Source organism: Corvus kubaryi, unplaced genomic scaffold, assembly GCF_017639235.1.
Source record: "Corvus kubaryi isolate FWS band 111438036 unplaced genomic scaffold, C.kubaryi_AGA036_p1.0 37272, whole genome shotgun sequence".
Classification (NCBI taxonomy): Eukaryota; Metazoa; Chordata; class Aves; order Passeriformes; family Corvidae; genus Corvus; species Corvus kubaryi.
This window is the reverse complement of record NW_024581084.1, coordinates 1,214,339-1,222,414: the sequence shown is the minus strand read 5'-3', so window position 1 is coordinate 1,222,414 and position 8,076 is coordinate 1,214,339. Positions and strand designations below refer to the sequence as shown.

At 47.5% G+C, this 8,076-nt stretch overlaps 1 long non-coding RNA gene across 1 annotated transcript; it reads right to left on the bottom strand.

The window, feature by feature from the left end:
- Window positions 1-672: 672 nt before the first annotated feature.
- LOC121663330 lies at window positions 673-2,850 on the bottom strand. Its single transcript, XR_006015603.1, has 2 exons — window positions 2,419-2,850; window positions 673-1,142 (listed from the first exon to the last, which is right to left on the bottom strand). It is a non-coding gene; the product is annotated as an uncharacterized LOC121663330 (long non-coding RNA).
- Between the last annotated feature and the right edge of the window lie 5,226 nt (window positions 2,851-8,076).

Genomic DNA, 8,076 nt, shown 5'->3' with positions numbered 1-8,076 from the left:
CTGTGCCTGGAGGATGGATGTGCCCCAGCCCTGGAGTGTGGGGTGGGTTGTGCCTGGCACTGTCCCCCCTTTGTCCATGGGGAAGGGACCTGCAGAGGCTGGAACCACTCACTGCCTTGTGTGGGTGACTTGTGCCTCATCAAGGACACCTTGGGCTCCTTCCCACTCATCCATCAGGACAGAAAAAAGAGTTACAGCCCTCAGCTTCCATGGTTTTGGGATGTAGCAGAGGAAGGATGGGCTGATCTTGCTGCAAACTGAGCAAATTAGATGGAGATCCACAACTCCTTTTTTTTCACATTAAAGGGTCTGTTTGCCATCACCTTAGAACAATTCCCTCCCATTCTCACCAGTTCTCTCCTTGGGTTTTTAAGGCTGTGAGAGAAAGGGAGATCAGAAAAAAGAAGTGGCAGCTTTTTGTTGTTTTTAAGTGAAGGAATAAGCTTGGAAAACATGACCCCTCACTCCCTTTGTATCCCAGCATTTCCAGGACCATCAGATCCTTCTGATGCACAGGACCCCTGTCCTGCAGGTCCTGGTCTTCCATGGGATTTTGCCTATATCCTTCTGTGTTTCTGGGATTTAAGAGAGCACAACTGACAGGAAAAAGAATTTTAGAAGGTCATTGGGGAAAAACAAACAATCAAAACCACGTCGGCATGACTCTACAGATAATAAAAACTAATGATTTTTTATTTCCAATTTAATCTTCGTGCTTTCTTGCGGAAAGAGTTTATTTTGGGGTGACAGCTCTTCATTAAATAAAAAAAAAAGAACAATTAATGGAACAAAACCGGAATGCCAAACCGTGCTGCATTGTCAGATCCTTTTATGCAAGTCTTCCAGTAGCCCTAATGAGCTGTAGGCCTGTGTTTTCCTGCCTGTGTGCCTTCCTGGCTTTCAAAGTGCCAGGATAGGAATTGTTACTTTGAAAAGCAACACAATAAAATTTTATTAGACAGAGCAGGCTGGTTCTGTCCTGGGCTGGCCCAATGGCAGCGCTGGACGGAGGAAGCCCCAGGCCAAGCACAATAAGGAGAGAAGCTCTGGAATGTGACACTGGCATTTGTCTCCGATGGATTCCTCACCTTGGAAGGAAGACCTCACTCTGCAGGAAACTCTTTCTTCTCGTTCATTGACAGCTGCAAAATAAGAGAATTGTTCCTCCATCAGTTGTTGTGAAGACAAAAATAGCTCGGAACCCCACCAAGAGCCCCTTGGCAGCACAGGAGAGCTCCCCTCGCTGCTGCCCTGGACTCTGGGCTGCACTTTCGGATGCTTTGGTTAAACTTTCAAATGTCCTGAGAGCTGTGACCTCTCTCATTTCTCTCTGCAGTCTCTTGCAGCCTAAGAAATAGTTTAAAAAGTTTTCCCTGCTAAATGCTAAATACTCTCAGCCCTTTACAAATAGTTGTTGAGGTGTTTCTTTTTCCTTTCATCTGCCTGATTTTAATTTTTCTAATTCTTTGGCATATCCGGTGGGTGGAAAATGTTGTAAATTAGAAAATTCCTTTCTTGTACTGAGCTGAAAAAGGAGCCTAGGATCAGCTCCAGGTTTCACATGACTGCAGCCAACCTTGGTGCTCACCCACATATAAAAATGCAAATGATATTTACCTGCCATGAAAAGGTAACATTTAGTAGCCAAATTCGTTGTTATAAGGATTCATAAATGCTGTTTGCATAACACAGCACCATAATCAGATTTTTCAGTTGGGCCTGTAATGAGATCTTGTAAATTGGCTGTTATCTGAAGGGTTTATTTTTATTAAACAAGTAAATAGCACAGTCCAGCAGCTTTCCTGTGGCCAGGCTGCCACCTCTTCACAAGCTTTTTTTTCTTTAACAGCCCCCTTTGGTGCCTTTCTCCTTTGGGAATTCCTGGCTCTGTGCAAGGAGTTCAGGTTCCTTTCCCAGGAGGAAACTCCAGTAGGTGAGACCACATAAAGCCACATTTTTCAGGGATATCTGACAGAGTTTACCCCCAGGCCAGGCTTGATACCCCCAAGTTTCACACGAAGGGTACCTGGGATGTTTTCAGACCTTTGAGAGGAGGGTACAAAACCCCAAACCGCTGTCACTGAATGAATGTGCAAGAATTTCTCTAAGAATCCATTTTCTAAATTTAACTTCACTTTAGTCATTGCATTTCTAATGAAAGTAATTAAAACCAACACAAAATATTGTCTGAAGAGCATATTTATAACATATAATTTATAGTAATTTCTGCTTTAGTGGAGGCCATGACTGACAAACTGGAAAAGTCCGGATTTTAATTTTTCTCAGGAACTCAGCGCTTGTCTCAACAATCCCAACCCAACTGTTTTCCTTATCAAAACAAAACACACCTCTGTGCTGTAAAAACTGACATGGGGGTGGGGAAAGCGGTTTTCTTGTGAACTGGAGGAAGTTATTCACCTGTATTCTGGGAATAAGCGTGACCTGAGCTTTCCCACGGAGACTGGAGCCGCTCCTGTCCATCCCATTTTGTGCTCCTTGCCGAGAGGTTCGCGGGAGCCGAGGGCTCTTGCCGGTTTTGATTAAAGACTGAGCGAGGCCAAAACCACAGATCCCAAAACCTCTTCAACTTTCCCAAAATACAACTCTTCATGGGAATTCAACATCTGTCTCTGCAATGAGCTGAGATGAAGCTTGACCTCCACCACCAGTGAGCTTTGGGAAAGTTCGTTTCCTTTTCAAATCTGGGTTTGCTCCCTCCAGAGGAGCTACCCCAGGAAATCACTTGGGGTGTTGATAAACCCACAAATAATGCTTCTAGGTGTTCTATATCCAGGCTGTTTTGTGCCAAAGTGTTGTATCCAGCTCCCTCCAGATGATATCTATTTAGTGAACAGCCGTGTGCGAGGCCTCGTGCACCTAAAGGAATTAACAGCAGTGGAAACTATTTGAGGAATTGCAGGTGAGGCATTTCCCTGTGCCCAGGGGGATTTCTGACCTGCTTTTCATAATGAAGACGGTGTTTTCACAAGGTCACCAGCAGCATTCAAACCTGTCCCAAGAAATACAGCCAGCAAAGAGCTGGGATCAAGGAGAGAAACAATAGGAATAATATTATTGTATCCCTCACCCCGTGGATAAAGCAGGCTGCGTGTCCAACTGCAGACATCCAAGGGATGATTGAGGTTCTCAGGGATGCTGCATCCCCAGGGGATCCAAACCCTTTCTTTCAGGATGCTGAGGTGTTACACAGTCGTGGTGGGAATGTTCTCCAGAAAAATCCCTTTTTGTCTTGCATGGTGTGTGATGTTAGCAATGTCAGCAGGCAGAACGCCCAGGCAGCTCAGCATCTCTCCTGTGCCTCAGCCACAGCAGGGAGCAGTGCCCTGCAAGCAAGGAAAAGGTTTGGTTTAGCAAGCACAGAGAAGTGAATAAATAAAATAAGATGAAACAAGGCAAATCATTTGATTAATACGAAGATTTTTATCTCCCAGATATCACAGACACGTCTGAGTAGACAAACACTGTGCAGTGTAACCTCCTTGAGCCCTGAAGCAGCAGTTCTGTGTGCCACTAGTGAGCTGTGTAAATATCCTGCAGTGGGTGAAATGACTGGAACCAGGGAATCATCTCCATGATTTGCTGCTCTGGAGTTCAGCTCCTGTTAGGGGGAGTGAGGGGCACTGCATCCCAAGGGAGTGGGAGAATGGGAGTGCAGAGCGTTCCGTGGCTGTTCCTGAGCCTGGTGTAGCTGCATTAATGACACCCAGCCAATAATCCCCAGGTCAGACACGCACTGCAATTTCCATCCCATAATTGCACAACGAGACACCCCGGGCCGTGCTTTTCCAGGGGATTATTACACTCCACTGAAAGCTGGAGTCGCTTGGCCTTTGGCCTCCCAGAACCACCCGAAGCTCTCAATAATCTCCAGGGCTCTGCTCCCTGTTGTGTCTCTCTCAGACAAATGGAAAACACATTTTCACTTCAAACTAATCCCCATTAAACAGCACCAGGCAAACCCTTGAGCTGATTCTAATAAAAAAATAAAAAAAAAAAAAAAGAACATATTTAGAAACAAATTAGCCTTGTAAGTGAGGTACTGCAGGATCGTTCTGTGAAAGCGCTGCTGGACAGCTGGGATTTGCTGCTCCGAGGGTGTTCCTGGGCCTGAGTGACAACAACCACGGGGAGCTCAAGCTCAGGGATGAGCTGGGCTCTCCACAACCAGCTCAAGTCTTGATAAAAATTGGTGGGGGGCGTTTCTCAGTGCTGGGAAATCACACAGCATTGTGGGGTTTGGTGAAAAAGAGGAATTCTGATCAGGCTGATCCAGAGAAGGGAGCTCTCCCTGGCTCCTCTGGGTGCTGTGAGGGGTACCCATCATGGGAAGGACATGGAGCTGTTGGAGAAACTCCAGAGGAGGCACCAAAGTGATCAGAGGGATGGAGGAAGGCTGAGAGAATTGGGATTGTTCAGCCTGGAGAAGAGAAGCTTCAGGGTGACCTAATTGCGGCCTTCCAGTGCCCGAAGGAGCACAGGAAAGATGGAGAGAGACTCTTGACAAGGGTGTGGACAGGACAAGGGGAAGTGGCTTCAGACTGACAGAGAGGAGGTTGAGATTGGATATTGGGAAGGAATTTTTCCCTGTGAGGGCAGGAGGCCCTGGAATGGATTCCCAGAGCAGCTGTGGCTGCCCCTGGATCCCTGCAAGTGTCCAGGGCCAGGCTGGAGCACCCTGGGACAGTGGAAGGTGTCCCTGCCCAAGGCAGGGGTGGCACTGGTTGTGCTGTAATGTCCCTTCCCACACAAACCATTCCCTGATCCCATGATTTAGCAAAGTGTGTGCTGCGATTTACTGAGACACTGAGCAGAGTGTTACGAGTAAAAATCTCAGCTCCGGGATTTTTGTTGGTGAAGCTCAAGAAGCCGATTTTTCCAGGATGATCCACTGAGCCCTTCCATCTCAGTACCATTTTTCCTGGGCCACCTTCAATATTGCATCAATGCTGCCCCAACAGACAGCAGCTCCTGCTCTGCCAGGTCTGGAATCCAGCCCCCAGCACCGCTCACTGCTCCACAAAGGTGAAGCATTCCTGTGCACCACCTTTGCCAGTGTGTTCCACAGGGAATCCATTTCTCCCTGATCCCTGCAGTGATCCGTGCACACAGGGAGCATTTTTGGATCTGTGTTTCCAGCTGTGGCGTTTGGAACGTGGAGCAGAGCTCACCTTCCTCGCCAAGCATTGTTTTGAACATCGCTTTTGAGGGCTGGGGTTGGTTTGGGGCTGGCCTTTTCTCTGTTGCTGTTTTTGGGAGCGAAGGGCTCTGCATGGAAAATGGCTTGGTGAGCTCTCTGTTCTGCTCCCCTGGAGCTGATGTGGTGCTTATTTTTAATTCTGCATTCTCTGCTCCGGGCACTGGTTACATCCAGAGATCATTTAGGATGTGCAAATGTCTTAACAGCCTATTCCAAAGCCCACTGAGGCTTTCTCTTTCCTTCAATAGGCTTTGATTGGGCCACAAGTAAACAACCATGAAATCTGAGTTGTTTTAACCTTTGTTCTACCTTTCTCCTTTCCTGCACTGACTGCGTTACTTCATTTGTTACCTCACACCTATTTAAAGATAAAAATTCTTCCAGCTAAGAGTCATGGCTTTAATTTTTCTCTTTTTAACTTTTACAGATTTTGATTTATTAGCTCTAACCACCTTCAATGGTTTAGACTTGTTGAGTAAGTGCAAACGCTGAGTTAATTTTTGTCCCCACGCCTTTGCAGAAATAAGAATGTGGAGGATAAATCTCTCAGGGGTTGGGTTCTATTTCCCCTGGCTCAGGAGGTGGACAGCACATGCCCCCCATTATCCCAGCCTCCTGCCTCAGGATGGAGGAGGGGAAGGCTGTGCTTGAGGCGGGGCTGTGCTCTCATTTTTGAGGAGATGAGGAACAATATCCACCTCCTTTGGCCCATGGAAGATGTTCAGGAGGCTTTTTGCAGGTGAATTTTCTGACTGGCCATGGGTGACCACCTCCATTCCTGTCCCTTCCCTCTGTTCCCTGCCCAGTCCTCCTGTTCCACTGGGCAGCACATTCCAGGATCACAGAATCCCAGAATCCCAGAATCCCAGAATCCCAGAATCCCAGAACCACCAGGTTGGAAGAGACCTCTAAGATCATCGAGTCCAGCCCATGCCCTAACACCTCAACTAAACCATGGCACCGAGTGCCACATCCAATCTTTTTTTAAACACAGCCAGGGATGGTGACTCCACCACCTCCCTGGGCAGAAAATTCCAGCACTTCACCACTCTTTCTGTGAAAAACTTTTTCCTGATATCCAACCTGTATCTCCCTTGGCACAGCTTAGAGGTTGTGTCCTCTCGTTCTGTCAGTGGCTGCCTGGAGAAAGAGACCAACCCCCACCTGACTACAGCCGCCCTTCAGGGAGTTGTGGAGAGTGATAAGGTCACCTCTGAGTCTCCTTTTCTCCAGGCTAAACAACCCCAGCTCCCTCAGGGTTCCCAGTTCCTCACAGGGCTTGTGTTCCAGGCCCCTCACCAGCCCTGTCACCCTCCTCTGGACGCGTTCAGGCATCTCCACGTCCTTCCTGAACCGAGGGGCCCAGAACTGGACACAGCACTCGAGGTGCAGCCTCACCAGTGCCCAGTACAGGGGAAGAATGACCTCCCTGCTCCTGCTGGCCACACTGGTTTTGATCCAGGCCAGGATGATGCCGTGAGGTGCTCAGGGAGCAGCAACTGGGTGAAACGGATGAAAAAATGGCAAATTTAGTCTGCCTCACCTGCCCTGCTCACCACGAGCACTGGCCACTGCCACGTTCAGAGGGGCAAAGCTTTGCACTTTCTGTCCCTCTGCACAGGGAACTTTTCCACTCATCCAAACACTGGCTTGCATTGTCCCATCCATTATAGAGGTTCAGTGCCAGATATTTGACAGTGTCTTCATTCATCCTGCAAATAGGAAAATGGGTTACAGTGTGTCGTGTTACCTGCAGGCCCTGCTCGGCCTTCCCTGGGGCAAAGAGGAGTACTTTTATACTTCTAGGCAATCCTTTCTGGAAAACAGAAAAGTTTCCAGCTCCCAAAAGTCTGTGAGGGTCACAGGCTTTGCTTTGCAGTGGCTAAATTCAGATCAGACTCAGTGTTATACCCTGCAGCTACACTGGGGCCGCTTACTCAGGATTTAATGGCTTTTATGATGGTCTTAGTTGGCTTGAACAGAAATAGTTAGCAAATAGTAGTTAAAATTCAAACAGCCATTAAAGTCTGGTCCTGACAAGATGCAACTACTCTGTTCCTAATGGACTTTTCCCCACAAGGACACAATTGTTAAAGGAAAATGTTTGAAATATTTGGCTGGTTGACAGTGGAAAAAAAAAAAAAGGAGAGAGCAAATTCTAAAGTTCTGAGGAAGCTGAGGTGGCAGGATGAGTCTGCACACATCAGCAAGATCCCTGACCAGGAGAGGCAGCAGTGCCCCTAGGAGAGTTTTCCATGAGTTGTCTTTATTTAAACAGATCTGCGCTCACACATCCCCTTAGCTGGTGGGGACTGCTTGGAGAAAAAGCTGCTGGAAGTTCCAGGAGTCATGTTTGACCACTCATTCAGTCAAATAAAACCTCTCACTGCTGCTGGAGCCTGGAGCAGCTCAGCACTGCTCTGGCACACCGAATTATCCTGTTTGGGAGGAGAAATCGAGTCAGAAAGACTCAGGGGACTAAAAGTTTGATGTCTAGAGCTGCACATGGTGTGGCAAACACCATGCCCAGAATTTGGGACAAGAACTGGGAAGTTTGGCATCAATTCATGGAGGCAGAAGCACCTGCACAAACTGCAATCTGTAGGTAAAGAGAATTTTGGTTTAGTTCTTCATTTACGAACACTGAAGCTGTAAACAAGCAGGTATTTTCCGTCAGAACAAAGCTGATTCTTGGTTTTACACTGGATTTACTCCTTGTTGCTCCGTGTAAAGGTTTGGAATACAAACTTCCCTGAATGGATCAGCACCTGGAGCCCTCCTGTGGATGAGCAGAAGGGTTTAATGAATTTTCTTTATCTGCCAACACAGAAACATATCCTAGAGGTGACAACACTCAG